The sequence below is a fragment of the Rhinoderma darwinii genome, chromosome 2, assembly GCF_050947455.1.
Source record: "Rhinoderma darwinii isolate aRhiDar2 chromosome 2, aRhiDar2.hap1, whole genome shotgun sequence".
In the NCBI taxonomy this organism is placed as follows: Eukaryota; Metazoa; Chordata; class Amphibia; order Anura; family Rhinodermatidae; genus Rhinoderma; species Rhinoderma darwinii.
The window spans coordinates 482,459,033-482,477,010 of NC_134688.1; the positions used below are offsets into that span (position 1 = coordinate 482,459,033).

At 46.6% G+C, this 17,978-nt stretch overlaps 1 long non-coding RNA gene across 1 annotated transcript in view; it reads left to right on the forward strand.

Moving 5' to 3' along the window:
- LOC142741684 (uncharacterized) overlaps positions 1 to 14,491 on the forward strand; it is a 47,199-nt gene extending 32,708 nt beyond the window's left edge. Inside the window, exon 3 of the long non-coding RNA XR_012881241.1 lies at positions 14,316 to 14,491. This is a non-coding gene — a long non-coding RNA (uncharacterized LOC142741684). The remainder of the gene's footprint in view (positions 1 to 14,315) is intronic.
- Positions 14,492 to 17,978: the final 3,487 nt, after the last annotated feature.

Consider the following 17,978-nt stretch of genomic DNA (forward strand, 5'->3'; position numbering starts at 1 on the left):
GTGTGGGATGGAGTAGTGTCTTATAGGGATACCGTGGTGGCGTTGTTGGCTTTTTTAGGTCATGTTCGGCTGCGGGCTGGTCGTTTGCGAAGGTTAATTGCTTTGTGTTGGCCCTAACATTTGGTTTTAAATGGAGAGGTTTAAGGTATGCCACGAAGGAATGTTTGGTAGGCCAGGCCCTGAGGGGGTTTAGAAGGGAACGGTTGTGGCCTGATAGGCGGCGCCCGGTATAGTTTGCATTGTTGGAAAAATTGGGGCTTGCGTCGAATGTGGTGTGCATATCGATCTGCGTTGTTTCAATTAGCATTTTCTTCGGCCTTTTGTGGGGTGCTACAGGTAGGGGAATTGGTGTCACCCAGCAGGGTGTGGCCGGGGGGTTGTTGACAGATGATGTGATGCATTTGGGAGTTCTGGATTCGTCATTCGTATAATCGGGTGACAGCCTCTTTATTACTAGGACCACTGTTCTCTACATTATAGCGCTGATCACATTATGTAGGAGACTTGGATTTATAATCTGGTGACAGCCTCTTTATTACTAGGACCACTGTTATCTACATTACAGCGCTGATCACATTATGTAGGAGATAGGCCACTTATAATGTGGTGACAGCCTCTTTATTACTAGGACCACTGTTATCTACATTACAGCGCTGATCACATTATGTAGGAGATAGGACACTTATAATGTGGGGACAGCCTCTTTATTACTAGGACCACCGTTCTCTACATTACCGCGCTGATCACATTATGTAGGAGACAGGAAACTTACAATGTGGTGACAGCCTCTTTATTACTAGGACCACTGTTATCTATATTAGAGTGCTGATTACATTATGTAGGAGACAGGGCACTTATAATCTGGTGACAGCCTCTTTATTACTAGGACCACTGTTATATACATTACAGCGCTGATCACATTATGTAGGAGATAGGCCACTTATAATCTGGTGACAACCTCTTTATTACTAGGACCACTGTTCTCTACATTACAGCGCCCATCACATTATATAGGAGACAGGGCACTTATAATCTGGTGACAGCCTCTTTATTACTAGGACCACTGTTATCTACATTACAGCACTGATCACATTATGTAGGAGATAGGACACTTATAATCTGGTGACAGCCTCTTTATTACTAGGACCACTGTTATCTACATTACAGCACCGATCACATTATGTAGGAGGCAGGACACTTATAATCTGGCGACAGCCTCTTTATTACTAGGACCACTGTTATCTACATTACAGCACTGATCACATTATGTAGGAGATAGGACACTTATAATCTGGTGACAGCCTCTTTATTACTAGGACCACTGTTATCTACATTACAGCACTGATCACATTATGTAGGAGATAGGACACTTATAATCTGGTGACAGCCTCTTTATTACTAGGACCACTGTTATCTACATTACAGCACCGATCACATTATGTAGGAGACAGGACACTTATAATCTGGTGACAGCCTCTTTATTACTAGGACCACTGTTATCTACATTACAGCACTGATCACATTATGTATGAGACAGGACACTTATAATCTGGTGACAGCCTCTTTATTACTAGGACCACTGTTCTCTACATTACAGCGCTGATCACATTATGTAGGAGACAGGACACTTATAATCTGGCGACAGCCTCTTTATTACTAGGACCACTGTTATCTACATTACAGCGCCGATCACGGTATGTAGGAGACAGGGCACTTATAATCTGGTGACAGCCTCTTTATTACTAGGACCACTGTTATCTACATTACAGCACTGATCACATTATGTATGAGACAGGACACTTATAATCTGGTGACAGCCTCTTTATTACTAGGACCACTGTTCTCTACATTACAGCGCTGATCACATTATGTAGGAGACAGGACACTTATAATCTGGCGACAGCCTCTTTATTACTAGGACCACTGTTATCTACATTACAGCGCCGATCACGGTATGTAGGAGACAGGGCACTTATAATCTGGTGACAGCCTCTTTATTACTAGGACCACTGTTATCTACATTACAGCACTGATCACATTATGTAGGAGACAGGGCACTTATAATCTGGTGACAGCCTCTTTATTACTAGGACCACTGTTATCTACATTACAGCACTGATCACATTATGTAGTAGACAGGACACTTATAATGTGGTGACAGCCTCTTTATTACTAGGACCACTGTTATCTACATTACAGCACCAAACACATTATGTAGGAGACAGGGCACTTATAATGTGGTGACAGCCTCTTTATTACTAGGACCACTGTTATCTACATTACAGCACTGATCACATTATGTAGGAGACAGGGCACTTATAATGTGGTGACAGCCTCTTTATTACTAGGACCACTGTTATCTACATTACAGCACTGATCACATTATGTAGGAGATAGGACACTTATAATCTGGTGACAGAGCCTCTTTAAAGGAACAGTGTCACCAATTTTTTTTTTTATATATCAGTTTTATGTTAGGGTTTTATTAAAAACGTTTGTATTTATTTGTGTGTTTGTGTGTTACTTTTTTCTATTTTTACACTTTTTCTTCCCTATGGGGGCTGCCATTTTTTTTTCCATCTCTGTATGTGTCGATTAACGACACATACAGACATGGAATACGGCAGCTCCAGTCCCATAGGGAATGCGAACGGGGCCCGTTCCATCCACTATGGTGTACGCCGTGTGTGTGGGAACGGCCAATGCGCCGCTCCCACACAGTCCAATTTGAAATGCGCGCCGTCCGGCGCCGTTTTCCTGTGGACCGGAAGTCGCGGCCGGACAGTAAGATTACTACATCCGGTCGCGGCTTCCGGACTTGTGCACATGGAGGAGCGGCAGCAGACGGAGCGCACGGGCCGGAGGGAGCGGCGGCGACTGGAGCAGGTAAGTTAGGTCTGTGTATGTACTTGTTTTACTGTGTGTTTACTAGTGTATGTAAACCTTCTACACTGTGTGTTAGCTCAAAAAATGGCGACACACAGTGTAGGAGGTTAGACCGTTCAATCCCCTCGTTTCTCCCGGCACTAGCCAGGATAAAGGAGGGGGGGGGGATTCTCAGAGCTCACTAGAGCGAGGGATTTTTTCCCAATTTTGCAGCAAAAAGCAATGTGGTTGCTTTACCACATGCAATGCTGCAATTTTGGGAATGGCTCCATCTAGTGACCAGCAATGGGAAATATTATAAATTGAATCCAATTTATAATATTTCCTGACAAGTGAAAAAAATAAAAAAAATTTGAACAATGTTTAATCACCTACACACTAAATGTTTAACTAAAAAAACAAAAACATGTTTTGCTGGCAACACATTCCCTTTAAGGGAGTTGGGATTGTCACACACAATTAATGGTTAAGTGTTACAGAACCGCACTCTGTTTATCCCACGGTCATGTGCCCATTACTGTCCCCTGCAGGTGGCACCTAGTAGTTACAGGGGTTGTCCTACTTGGATAGTCCTTTTTTGTTATTAGGGTCCCCTGATTATAAACTAATCACAGGATTTCGGGCTTCTGGAATCCACAGTGATCCACTTAATCTGTGGGAAAACCTGGCAGTAAGGCCTTATTCACACGAACGTGTTATACGTCCGCGCTATGAGCGTGATTTTCACACGTGTCGCACGGACCTATGTTAGTGAATGGGGCCTTTCAGACTGTCAGTGAATTTCACGCAGCGTATGAGCGCTGCGTAAAACTCACGACATGTCCTATATTTGTCCGTGTTTCGTGCAGCACGCCCCCATTGAAGTCAATGGGTGCATGGAAATCACGCACGGCACACGGAAGCACTTCTGGGTGGCGCGCGCTACAGTAATCAAAACTATGAATGAAAACAGAAAAGTACCTCGTGCTTTTCTGTTTGTAAACATAAAACCAGAGTGTCATCATGATGGAGGCTGCACGAAAATCTCGCAGCCGCGAACCATATGCTGATGACACACATACCTTTTGCGCGCGCAAAACGCATCGTCCATTTGAATAAGGCCTAAGTGTTACGTTTTCCTGCAGCGCCACCACAGGGAAAATGAAGAATTACACAGTGTCCATCCATATCAATGAGTTGTCTGTGTGATGTACGGACATGCCGGATCCTCCAGGGGGAGAGACGCTCTTTGTAGCTGTTCCTCACTCCGGCTAATAGATGAGAGTTCTGTACAGATGACCCCCCCCCCCCTATAAACTGAGAAATCCTTAATATGGTTTTTAGGAATGGGTTTTGTAAGCCCCACAATGACATCATTCCCTCCTTGCAGAGTACTGACTGTACTGCAGCGCACACGATTCCATGGGAGGTTTCCTCTCCAGGATCGAGTTTCCTCTAGAAACAGTGAATTCAGAGCCGGGAAATGCTACGTTTTTTTAATACGGACTGAACCATCGTATTTTTATATAGTGTAATGTACGGACATGCCGGATCCTCCAGGGGGGAGAGACGCTCTCGTTAGCTGTTTTATATAATGTTACGCATGGCGACATTGAAATGTAGTAACAGAGAACTCGTCTCCGTCTGCATGAGGACGCGTTTTTGTGGCGATCATGAAAATTATAAAAAAAATCACATCACACAAAAAAACGTTTTATAAACACGCAAATTCCTGACCTTATAATAATCCACTTATAAAACATCCGGACGCTGCATTAACATAACGCCAGCGTCCACAACGCCAGAAAACGCGAGTCTCTCCGTCCTGCTGGAGCTGCACTGTGGGTGCAATACCCGAGTGTGTCCTACAGGTGTCACTGTCTGCAGGAGAATGATGACCCCTCACCCGCTCCATTCATGAGGCTTGTGTGTGGATTGTATATTAGGGGCATTGGTGGCACTTATTAACCCTGTGCGCTCTATCACCCCACCCCCCACAACAAGTCCCTGCAGTGATTACGGCCTCATTACAACAGACATGGGGGAGTCTGCTGGGACATTGTCCTTGGAGAGCCCATGTAACGTGACGCCTCCAGTACTGGTCCGGCCGGTTCTGCCACTTTCCCCGCAGGAGATTACAGCTGATATCCGGGAGCGGAGGGGGCGCTGGGCCGGTATCCGCTGTCGCTCCCTATTCAGCCCTTTGATTCCTGGACCAGGTATTGAAGAATAATAAAGGTCTCGTCTTGTATTGATCGTGTTCAGCGATGGCGGCGCCTCGGGCAGGACGGTGCTGGAAGCAGAATATTATACGTGAAGGCGCCAATTATCCACAGCGAGCACCTAACAAGAACTGAGCGTTCGATACACGATTTTCATACACACGTGGGGGGGCCGTAACTAACCGAACGATAAACGACATACGTTCCCACCACTTTGATCGCCATACAGCGATTTTCATTGAAAACTGAATAATAATTGGTCGGTGTCAATTGCAGCGCGTTTCACAGACCCCGTAATACTGACTAGAGACATCCTGGGGTCAGAAAGTGGCCTCATAGCATCAAAATGGGGGTCTGACCCCTGGAAGCCCCGCCCACCCCGAGAACAGCGCAGAAGTCTCTTTCGGGTTTTCCCTGCACAGCGACATTGCCGGACACTTTGTATGCAAGAAACTGCGACACCGCGACAATCATGTGAACAGGAATTAGAAAAAACTTTCAAGGAGCTGCAGCGCTATAACTCTGGGGATCGTGGGGGTCCCGGCACCAGACCACCACTGATTACGAAGGGATGACGTATCCGAGCAATATTCCAGAACTTGTAGAGAGGGAGAGCCCCACTAACCCTTCCCTTTCCATGGCGGAGATGCCGTTCATAAAGATGGAGATTAGAAGCAGCTGCCAGATGTTGTGAGCTCCGAGGGGCCTCGTCCTGCTGAAATCACAGCGATCGCTCACCAACTTCTGCAGCAGATTTATAATGTCGGGTGTTATTGATGTAACATAATACAGTGTCCGGTGGAGCAGGTCCTTGTGTTATTGATGTAACATAATACGGTGTCCGGTGGAGCAGGTCCTGGTGTTATTGATGTAACATAATACGGTGTCCGGTGGAGCAGGTCCCGGTGTTATTGATGTAACATAATACGGTCTCCGGTGGAGCAGGTCCTGGTGTTATTGATGTAACATAATACGGTGTCCGGTGGAGCAGGTCCTGGTGTTATTGATGTAACATAATACGGTGTCCGGTGGAGCAGGTCCTGGTGTTATTGATGTAACATAATACAGTGTCCGGTGGAGCAGGTCCTGGTGTTATTGATGTAACATAATACGGTGTCCGGGGGAGCAGGTCCTGGTGTTATTGATGTAACATAATACGGTGCCCGGTGGAGCAGGTCCTGGTGTTATTGATGTAACATAATACGGTGTCCGGTGGAGCAGGTCCTGGTGTTATTGATGTAACATAATACGGTGTCCGGTGGAGCAGGTCCCGGTGTTATTGATGTAACATAATACGGTCTCCGGTGGAGCAGGTCCTGGTGTTATTGATGTAACATAATACGGTGTCCGGTGGAGCAGGTCCTGGTGTTATTGATGTAACATAATACGGTGTCCGGTGGAGCAGGTCCCGGTGTTATTGATGTAACATAATACGGTCTCCGGTGGAGCAGGTCCTGGTGTTATTGATGTAACATAATACGGTGTCCGGTGGAGCAGGTCCTGGTGTTATTGATGTAACATAATACGGTGTCCGGTGGAGCAGGTCCTGGTGTTATTGATGTAACATAATACAGTGTCCGGTGGAGCAGGTCCTGGTGTTATTGATGTAACATAATACGGTGTCCGGGGGAACAGGTCCTGGTGTTATTGATGTAACATAATACGGTCTCCGGTGGAGCAGGTCCTGGTGTTATTGATGTAACATAATACGGTCTCCGGTGGAGCAGGTCCTGGTGTTATTGATGTAACATAATACGGCGCCCGGTGGAGCAGGTCCTGGTGTTATTGATGTAACATAATACGGTGTCCGGTGGAGCAGGTCCTGGTGTTATTGATGTTACATAATACGGTGTCTGGTGGAGCAGGTCCTGGTGTTATTGATGTAACATAATACGGTGCCCGGTGGAACAGGTCCTGGTGTTATTGATGTAACATAATACGGTGTCCGGTGGAGCAGGTCCTGGTGTTATTGATGTTACATAATACGGTGTCTGGTGGAGCAGGTCCTGGTGTTATTGATGTAACATAATACGGTGTCCGGTGGAGCAGGTCCTGGTGTTATTGATGTAACATAATACAGTGTCCGGTGGAGCAGGTCCTGGTGTTATTGATGTAACATAATACAGTGTCCGGTGGAGCAGGTCCTGGTGTTATTGATGTAACATAATACGGTGTCCGGTGGAGCAGGTCCCGGTGTTATTGATGTAACATAATACGGTGTCCGGTGGAGCAGGTCCCGGTGTTATTGATGTAACATAATACGGTGTCCGGTGGAGCAGGTCCTGGTGTTATTGATGTAACATAATACGGTGTCCGGTGGAGCAGGTCCTGGTGTTATTGATGTAACGTAATACGGTGTCCGGTGGAGCAGGTCCTGGTGTTATTGATGTAACATAATACGGTGTCCGGTGGAGCAGGTCCTGGTGTTATTGATGTAACATAATACGGTGTCCGGTGGAGCAGGTCCTGGTGTTATTGATGTAACATAATACAGTGTCCGGTGGAGCAGGTCCTGGTGTTATTGGTGTAACATAATACGGTGTCCGGTGGAGCAGGTCCTGGTGTTATTGATGTAACATAATACGGTGTCCGGTGGAGCAGGTCCTGGTGTTATTGATGTAACATAATACAGTGTCCGGGGGAGCAGGTCCTGGTGTTATTGATGTAACATAATACAGTGTCCGGTGGAGCAGGTCCTGGTGTTATTGATGTAACATAATACGGTGTCCGGTGGAGCAGGTCCTGGTGTTATTGATGTTACATAATACGGTGTCCGGTGGAGCAGGTCCTGGTGTTATTGATGTTACATAATACGGTGTCCGGGGGAGCAGGTCCTGGTGTTATTGATGTAACATAATACGGTGTCCGGTGGAGCAGGTCCTGGTGTTATTGATGTAACATAATACGGTGTCCGGTGGAGCAGGTCCAGGTGTTATTGATGTAACATAATACGGTGTCCGGTGGAGCAGGTCCAGGTGTTATTGATGTAACATAATACGGTGTCCGGTGGAGCAGGTCCAGGTGTTATTGATGTAACATAATACGGTGTCCGGTGGAGCAGGTCCAGGTGTTATTGATGTAACATAATACGGTGTCCGGTGGAGCAGGTCCTGGTGTTATTGATGTAACATAATACGGTGTCCGGTGGAGCAGGTCCTGGTGTTATTGATGTAACATAATACGGTGTCCGGTGGAGCAGGTCCTGGTGTTATTGATGTTACATAATACGGTGTCCGGTGGAGCAGGTCCAGGTGTTATTGATGTAACATAATACGGTGTCCGGTGGAGCAGGTCCTGGTGTTATTGATGTAACATAATACGGTGTCCGGTGGAGCAGGTCCTGGTGTTATTGATGTAACATAATACGGTGTCCGGTGGAGCAGGTCCTGGTGTTATTGATGTTACATAATACGGTGTCCGGGGGAGCAGGTCCAGGTGTTATTGATGTAACATAATACGGTGTCCGGTGGAGCAGGTCCAGGTGTTATTGATGTAACATAATACGGTGTCCGGTGGAGCAGGTCCTGGTGTTATTGATGTAACATAATACGGTGTCCGGTGGAGCAGGTCCCGGTGTTATTGATGTAACATAATACGGTGTCCGGTGGAGCAGGTCCCGGTGTTATTGATGTTACATAATACGGTGTCCGGTGGAGCAGGTCCCGGTGTTATTGATGTAACATAATACAGTGTCCGGTGGAGCAGGTCCCGGTGTTATTGATGTAACATAATACGGTGTCCGGGGGAGCAGGTCCTGGTGTTATTGATGTAACATAATACGGTATCCGGTGGAGCAGGTCCAGGTGTTATTGATGTAACATAATACAGTGTCCGGTGGAGCAGGTCCTGGTGTTATTGATGTTACATAATACGGTGTCCGGTGGAGCAGGTCCTGGTGTTATTGATGTAACATAATACAGTGTCCGGTGGAGCAGGTCCTGGTGTTATTGATGTAACATAATACAGTGTCCGGTGGAGCAGGTCCTGGTGTTATTGGTGTAACATAATACGGTGTCCGGTGGAGCAGGTCCTGGTGTTATTGATGTAACATAATACGGTGTCCGGTGGAGCAGGTCCTGGTGTTATTGATGTAACATAATACGGTGTCCGGTGGAGCAGGTCCTGGTGTTATTGATGTAACATAATACGGTGTCCGGTGGAGCAGGCCCTGGTGTTATTGATGTTACATAATACGGTGTCCGGTGGAGCAGGTCCTGGTGTTATTGATGTAACATAATACAGTGTCCGGTGGAGCAGGTCCTGGTGTTATTGATGTAACATAATACAGTGTCCGGTGGAGCAGGTCCTGGTGTTATTGATGTAACATAATACAGTGTCCGGTGGAGCAGGTCCTGGTGTTATTGATGTAACATAATACAGTGTCCGGTGGAGCAGGTCCTGGTGTTATTGATGTAACATAATACAGTGTCCGGTGGAGCAGGTCCTGGTGTTATTGATGTTACATAATACGGTGTCCGGTGGAGCAGGTCCTGGTGTTATTGATGTAACATAATACGGTGTCCGGTGGAGCAGGTCCTGGTGTTATTGATGTAACATAATACGGTGTCCGGTGGAGCAGGTCCTGGTGTTATTGATGTAACATAATACGGTGTCCGGTGGAGCAGGTCCTGGTGTTATTGATGTAACATAATACGGTGTCCGGTGGAGCAGGTCCTGGTGTTATTGATGTAACATAATACGGCGTCCGGTGGAGCAGGTCCTGGTGTTATTGATGTAACATAATACGGTGTCCGGTGGAGCAGGTCCTGGTGTTATTGATGTTACATAATACGGTGTCCAGTGGAGCAGGTCCTGGTGTTATTGATGTAACATAATACGGCGTCCGGTGGAGCAGGTCCTGGTGTTATTGATGTTACATAATACGGTGTCCGGTGGAGCAGGTCCTGGTGTTATTGATGTAACATAATACAGTGTCCGGTGGAGCAGGTCCTGGTGTTATTGATGTAACATAATACGGTGTCCGGTGGAGCAGGTCCTGGTGTTATTGATGTAACATAATACGGTGTCCGGTGGAGCTGGTCCTGGTGTTATTGATGTAACATAATACGGTGTCCGGTGGAGCAGGTCCTGGTGTTATTGATGTAACATAATACGGTGTCCGGTGGAGCTGGTCCTGGTGTTATTGATGTAACATAATACGGTGTCCGGTGGAGCAGGTCCTGGTGTTATTGATGTTACATAATACGGTGTCCGGTGGAGCAGGTCCTGGTGTTATTGATGTAACATAATACAGTGTCCGGTGGAGCAGGTCCTGGTGTTATTGATGTAACATAATACAGTGTCCGGTGGAGCAGGTCCTGGTGTTATTGATATAACATAATACGGTGTCCGGTGGAGCAGGTCCTGGTGTTATTGATGTAACATAATACAGTGTCCGGTGGAGCAGGTCCTGGTGTTATTGATGTAACATAATACGGTGTCCGGTGGAGCAGGTCCTGGTGTTATTGATGTTACATAATACGGTGTCGGGGGAGCAGGTCCTGGTGTTATTGATGTAACATAATACGGCGTCCGGTGGAGCAGGTCCTGGTGTTATTGATGTAACATAATACGGTGTCGGGGGAGCAGGTCCTGGTGTTATTGATGTAACATAATACGGTGTCCGGTGGAGTAGGTCCTGGTGTTATATATGTAACATAATACGGTGTCCGGTGGAGCAGGTCCTGGTGTTATTGATGTTACATAATACGGTGTCCGGTGGAGCAGGTCCTGGTGTTATTGATGTAACATAATACGGTGTCCGGTGGAGCAGGTCCTGGTGTTATTGATGTAACATAATACGGCGTCCGGTGGAGCAGGTCCAGGTGTTAATGATGTAACATAATACCGTGTCCGGTGGAGCAGGTCCTGGTGTTATTGATGTAACATAATACGGTGTCCGGTGGAGCAGGCCCTGGTGTTATTGATGTAACATAATACGGCGTCCGGTGGAGCAGGTCCTGGTGTTATTGATGTAACATAATACGGTGTCCGGTGGAGCAGGTCCCGGTGTTATTGATGTAACATAATACGGTGTCCGGTGGAGCAGGTCCTGGTGTTATTGATGTAACATAATACGGTGTCCGGTGGAGCAGGTCCCGGTGTTATTGATGTAACATAATACGGTGTCCGGTGGAGCAGGTCCTGGTGTTATTGATGTAACATAATACGGTGTCCGGTGGAGCAGGTCCTGGTGTTATTGATGTAACATAATACTGTGTCCGGTGGAGCAGGTCCTGGTGTTTTGATGTAACATAATACGGTGTCCGGTGGAGCAGGTCCTGGTGTTATTGATGTAACATAATACTGTGTCCGGTGGAGCAGGTCCTGGTGTTATTGATGTAACATAATACGATGTCCGGTGGAGCAGGTCCTGGTGTTATTGATGTAACATAATACGGTGCCCGGTGGAGCAGGTCCGGGTGTTATTGATGTAACATAATACGGTGTCCGGTGGAGCAGGTCCTGGTGTTATTGATGTTACATAATACGGTGTTCTTGTGGAGCAGGTCCTGGTGTTATTGATGTAACATAATACGGTGCCTGGTGCAGCAGGTCCTGGTGTTATTGATGTAACATAATACGGTGTCCGGTGGAGCAGGTCCTGGTGTTATTGATGTTACATAATACGGTGTCCGGTGGAGCAGGTCCTGGTGTTATTGATGTAACATAATACGGTGTCCGGTGGAGCAGGTCCTGGTGTTATTGATGTAACATAATACGGTGTCCGGTGGAGCAGGTCCTGGTGTTATTGATGTAACATAATACGGTGTCCGGTGGAGCAGGTCCTGGTGTTATTGATGTAACATAATACGGTGTCCGGTGGAGCAGGTCCTGGTGTTATTGATGTAACATTATACGGTGTCCGGTGGAGCAGGTCCTGGTGTTATTGATGTAACATAATACGGTGTCCGGTGGAGCAGGTCCCGGTGTTATTGATGTAACATAATACGGTGTCCGGTGGAGCAGGTCCCGGTGTTATTGATGTAACATAATACGGTGTCCGGTGGAGCAGGTCCTGGTGTTATTGATGTAACATAATACGGTGTCCGGTGGAGCAGCTCCTGGTGTTATTGATGTAACATAATACGGTGTCCGGTGGAGCAGGTCCTGGTGTTATTGATGTAACATAATACTGTGTCCGGTGGAGCAGGTCCTGGTGTTATTGATGTAACATAATACGGTGTCCGGTGGAGCAGGTCCTGGTGTTATTGATGTAACATAATACGGTGTCCGGTGGAGCAGGTCCTGGTGTTATTGATGTAACATAATACGGTGTCCGGTGGAGCAGGACCTGGTGTTATTGATGTAACATAATACATTGTCCGGTGGAGCAGGTCCTGGTGTTATTGATGTAACATAATACATTGTCCGGTGGAGAAGGTCCTGGTGTTATTGATGTAACATAATACGGTGCCCGGTGGAGCAGGTTCTGGTGTTATTGATGTAACATAATACGGTGTCCAGTGGAGCAGGTCCTGGTGATATTGATGTAACATAATACGGTGTCCGGTGGAGCAGGTCCTGGTGTTATTGATGTAACATAATACGGTGTCCGGTGGAGCAGGTCCTGGTGTTATTGATGTAACATTATACAGTGTCCGGTGGAGCAGGTCCTGGTGTTATTGATGAAACATAATACGGTGTCCGGTGGAGCAGGTCCTGGTGTTATTGATGTAACATAATACGGTGTCCGGTGGAGCAGGTCCTGGTGTTATTGATGTAACATAATACGGTGTCCGGTGGAGCAGGTCCTGGTGTTATTGATGTAACATAATACAGTGTACGGTGGAGCAGGTCCTGGTTATATTGATGTTACATAATACGGCGTCCGGTGGAGCAGGTCCTGGTGTTATTGATGTAACATAATACGGTGTCCGGTGGAGGAGGTCCTGGTGTTATTGATGTAACATAATACGGTGTCCGGTGGAGCAGGTCCTGGTGTTATTGATGTAACATAATACGGTGTCCGGTGGAACAGGTCCTGGTGTTATTGATGTAACATAATACTGTGTCCGGTGGAGCAGGTCCTGGTGTTATTGATGTAACATAATACGGTGTCCGGTGGAGCAGGTCCTGGTGTTATTGATGTAACATAATACGGTGTCCGGTGGAACAGGTCCTGGTGTTATTGATGTAACATAATACTGTGTCCGGTGGAGCAGGTCCTGGTGTTATTGATGTAACATAATACGGTGTCCGGTGGAGCAGGTCCCGGTGTTATTGATGTAACATAATACGGTGTCCGGTGGAGCAGGTCCTGGTGTTATTGATGTAACATAATACAGTGTCCGGTGGAGCAGGTCCTGGTGTTATTGATGTAACATAATACGGTGTCCGGTGGAGCAGGTCCTGGTGTTATTGATGTAACATAATACAGTGTCCGGTGGAGCAGGTCCTGGTGTTATTGATGTAACATAATACGGTGTCCGGTGGAGGAGGTCCTGGTGTTATTGATGTAACATAATACGGTGTCCGGGGGAGCAGGTCCTGGTGTTATTGATGTAACATAATACGGTGTCCGGTGGAGCAGGTCCTGGTGTTATTGATGTAACATAATACGGTGTCCGGTGGAGCAGGTCCTGGTGTTATTGATGTAACATAATACGGTGTCCGGGGGAGCAGGTCCTGGTTTTATTGATGTTACATAATACGGTGTCCGGTGGAGCAGGTCCTGGTGTTATTGATGTAACATAATACGGTGTCCGGTGGAGCAGGTCCTGGTGTTATTGATGTAACATAATACGGTGTCCGGTGGAGCAGGTCCAGGTGTTATTGATGTAACATAATACGGTGTCCGGTGGAGCAGGTCCTGGTGTTATTGATGTAACATAATACAGTGTCCGGTGGAGCAGGTCCTGGTGTTATTGATGTAACATAATACGGTGTCCGGTGGAGCAGGTCCTGGTGTTATTGATGTAACATAATACGGTGTCCGGTGGAGCAGGTCCTGGTGTTATTGATGTAACATAATACGGCCATGTGCCGGACGAGGTGCGGAAGAACCTACAATAAGAAAGTCTGCAGTGATTCACTCCGGCTGGATGGATATTGTAGGTGGAGGAGTCTGTATTCCGCACACCACTTCAAGGTTCTCCAATATCTGCGCAGGCCGAGCAGAATAAACCTTAAACTATGCGATACCGTCCCTTAGGAAGCGTCATTAAAGATAATGTCACATCAAGCCGGTCTAGTAGGAGTTAAACAAGTTTATTCATATATTCCCAGGTAACACTTTCCAGGCCGTGATGCTGCGTTCCTCCTCCAGGTGGCAGCCTCTTCACACATCTCCACAGGCAGCGTACGGCCCGCAGACCGGCAACCAGGGGGTAAGAAGCAGCTCCGGGTCCTGTTCATTTTTGTGGGGCTCAAACTGTCGTCAGAGTTCATCATCAGACTCCCACACGTTGTGTATGAAAATACGGATTAAATACGGTTCGTTATTTTTACAAATTGTTCCGTTTCTGTTTCACATTTTTAATTTTTAATTTTTCATTCATATTTGTTGTGGGTTTTTTTTTTTCCTTTTTTTGCTATTTTTTTAATGTTGCTAAAATATTGATGTCAAAAAACGTAACAAATACGCACATTGAACTGCGCAAAAACAGAACATACATTTTTAAAGTCAACCTGTTGACTTCTATGGGCTACTAACGGCAGCAATATGGACCTGCCGGAAGACGCTGCGTATAAAAAAACATCATCATGCAGGTAAGAAAACGTGCAAATAAAATAACGGAAAAGAAAAACCATTTAACTGTATTGGCGCCGTTATTCCATGACAAAAATGAATACAGATCCGATATACGAAAGTGTGAATGACCCCGAGGCTGCACCCACACGTGTGCTCGGGAGATCTGCCCTCGGGGGGCGCAGTCACATGCCCAGAAGGGGGTTTTCTCCTCTGACCTCTGCTCTGATCCTTTTTTTGGTGGGAGGACAGAACTCCGGAGTGCAAAACTAATGCAAAAGAATCTGAACCCGGAGCTGCTCCATAGATGTACAGAAAAGCCTCCGATTTATTAGGATATCGCTGCTGTAGTGTAAAACTAGTGACTGACACTGATGAGGACTGTAGTACTGGACTAGTGACTGACACTGATGAGGACTGTAGTACTGGACTAGTGACTGACACTGATGAGGACTGTAGTACTGGACTAGTGACTGACAGTGATGAGGACTGTAGTACTGGACTAGTGACTGACACTGATGAGGACTGTAGTATTGGACGAGGGACTGACACTGATGAGGACTGTAGTACTGGACGAGGTATGACACTGATGAGGACTGTAGTATTGGACGAGGGACAGACACTGATGAGCACTAAAGTACTGGACTAGTGACTGACACTGATGAGGACTATAGTACTGGACTAGTGACTGACACTGATGAGGACTGTAGTACTGGACTAGTGACTGACACTGATGAGGACTGTAGTACTGGATTAGTGACTGACACTGATGAGGACTATAGTACTGGACTAGTGACTGACACTGATGAGGACTGTAGTACTGGACTAGTGACTGACACTGATGAGGACTGTAGTACTGGACTAGTGACTGACACTGATGAGGACTATAGTACTGGACGAGGGACTGACACTGATGAGGACTATAGTACTGGATTAGTGACTGACACTGATGAGGACTATAGTACTGGACTAGTGACTGACACTGATGAGGACTGTAGTACTGGACTAGTGACTGACACTGATGAGGACTATAGTACTGGACGAGGGACTGACACTGATGAGGACTGTAGTACTTGACTGGTGACTGACACTGATGAGGACTGTAGTATTGGACGAGGGACTGACACTGATGAGGACTGTAGTACTGGACTAGTGACTGACACTGATGAGGACTGTAAGAAGTGTTGGGAGGTGGATAGGTGTTGTAGTCAGGATTTCCTGTTTTAGTCTTACTGTAGTAAGACGAGGGACTGACACTGATGAGGACTGTAGTACTGGACGAGGGATGACACTGATGAGGACTGTAGTATTGGACGAGGGACTGACACTGATGAGGACTATAGTACTGGGCTAGTGACGGACACTGATGAGGACTGTAGTACTGGACTAGTGACTGACACTGATGAGGACTATAGTACTGGATTAGTGACTAACACTGATGAGGACTATAGTACTGGACTAGTGACTGACACTGATGATAGGTGTTGTAGTCAGGATTCCCTGTTTTAGTCTTACTGTATTAAGACGAGGGACTGACACTGATGAGGACTGTAGTACTGGACGAGGGATGACACTGATGAGGACTGTAGTATTGGACGAGTGACTGACACTGATGAGGACTGTAGTACTGGACTAGTGACTGACACTGATGAGGACTATAGTACTGGATTAGTGACTGACACTGATGAGGACTATAGTACTGGACTAGTGACTGACACTGATGAGGACTGTAGTACTGGACTAGTGACTGACACTGTTGAGGACTGTAGTACTGGACTAGTGACTGACACTGATGAAGACTATAGTACTGGACGAGGGACTGACACTGATGAGGACTATAGTACTGGATTAGTGACTGACACTGATGAGGACTATAGTACTGGACTAGTGACTGACACTGATGAGGACTGTAGTACTGGACTAGTGACTGACACTGATGAGGACTGTAGTACTGGACTAGTGACTGACACTGATGAGGACTATAGTACTGGACGAGGGACTGACACTGATGAGGACTGTAGTACTTGACTGGTGACTGACACTGATGAGGACTGTAGTATTGGACGAGGGACTGACACTGATGAGGACTGTAGTACTGGACTAGTGACTGACACTGATGAGGACTGTAAGAAGTGTTGGGAGGTGGATAGGTGTTGTAGTCAGGATTTCCTGTTTTAGTCTTACTGTAGTAAGACGAGGGACTGACACTGATGAGGACTGTAGTACTGGACGAGGGATGACACTGATGAGGACTGTAGTATTGGACGAGGGACTGACACTGATGAGGACTATAGTACTGGGCTAGTGACGGACACTGATGAGGACTGTAGTACTGGACTAGTGACTGACACTGATGAGGACTATAGTACTGGATTAGTGACTGACACTGATGAGGACTATAGTACTGGACTAGTGACTGACACTGATGAGGACTGTAGTACTGGACTAGTGACTGACACTGTTGAGGACTGTAGTACTGGACTAGTGACTGACACTGATGAAGACTATAGTACTGGACGAGGGACTGACACTGATGAGGACTATAGTACTGGATTAGTGACTGACACTGATGAGGACTATAGTACTGGACTAGTGACTGACACTGATGAGGACTGTAGTACTGGACTAGTGACTGACACTGATGAGGACTGTAGTACTGGACTAGTGACTGACACTGATGAGGACTATAGTACTGGACGAGGGACTGACGCTGATGAGGACTGTAGTACTTGACTGGTGACTGACACTGATGAGGACTGTAGTATTGGACGAGGGACTGACACTGATGAGGACTGTAGTACTGGACTAGTGACTGACACTGATGAGGACTGTAAGAAGTGTTGGGAGGTGGATAGGTGTTGTAGTCAGGATTTCCTGTTTTAGTCTTACTTTAGTAAGACGAGGGACTGACACTGATGAGGACTGTAGTACTGGACGAGGGATGACAGTGATGAGGACTGTAGTATTGGACGAGGGACTGACACTGATGAGGACTATAGTACTGGGCTAGTGACGAACACTGATGAGGACTGTAGTACTGGACTAGTGACTGACACTGATGAGGACTATAGTACTGGATTAGTGACTGACACTGATGAGGACTATAGTACTGGACTAGTGACTGACACTGATGAGGACTGTAGTACTGGACTAGTGACTGACACTGTTGAGGACTGTAGTACTGGACTAGTGACTGACAC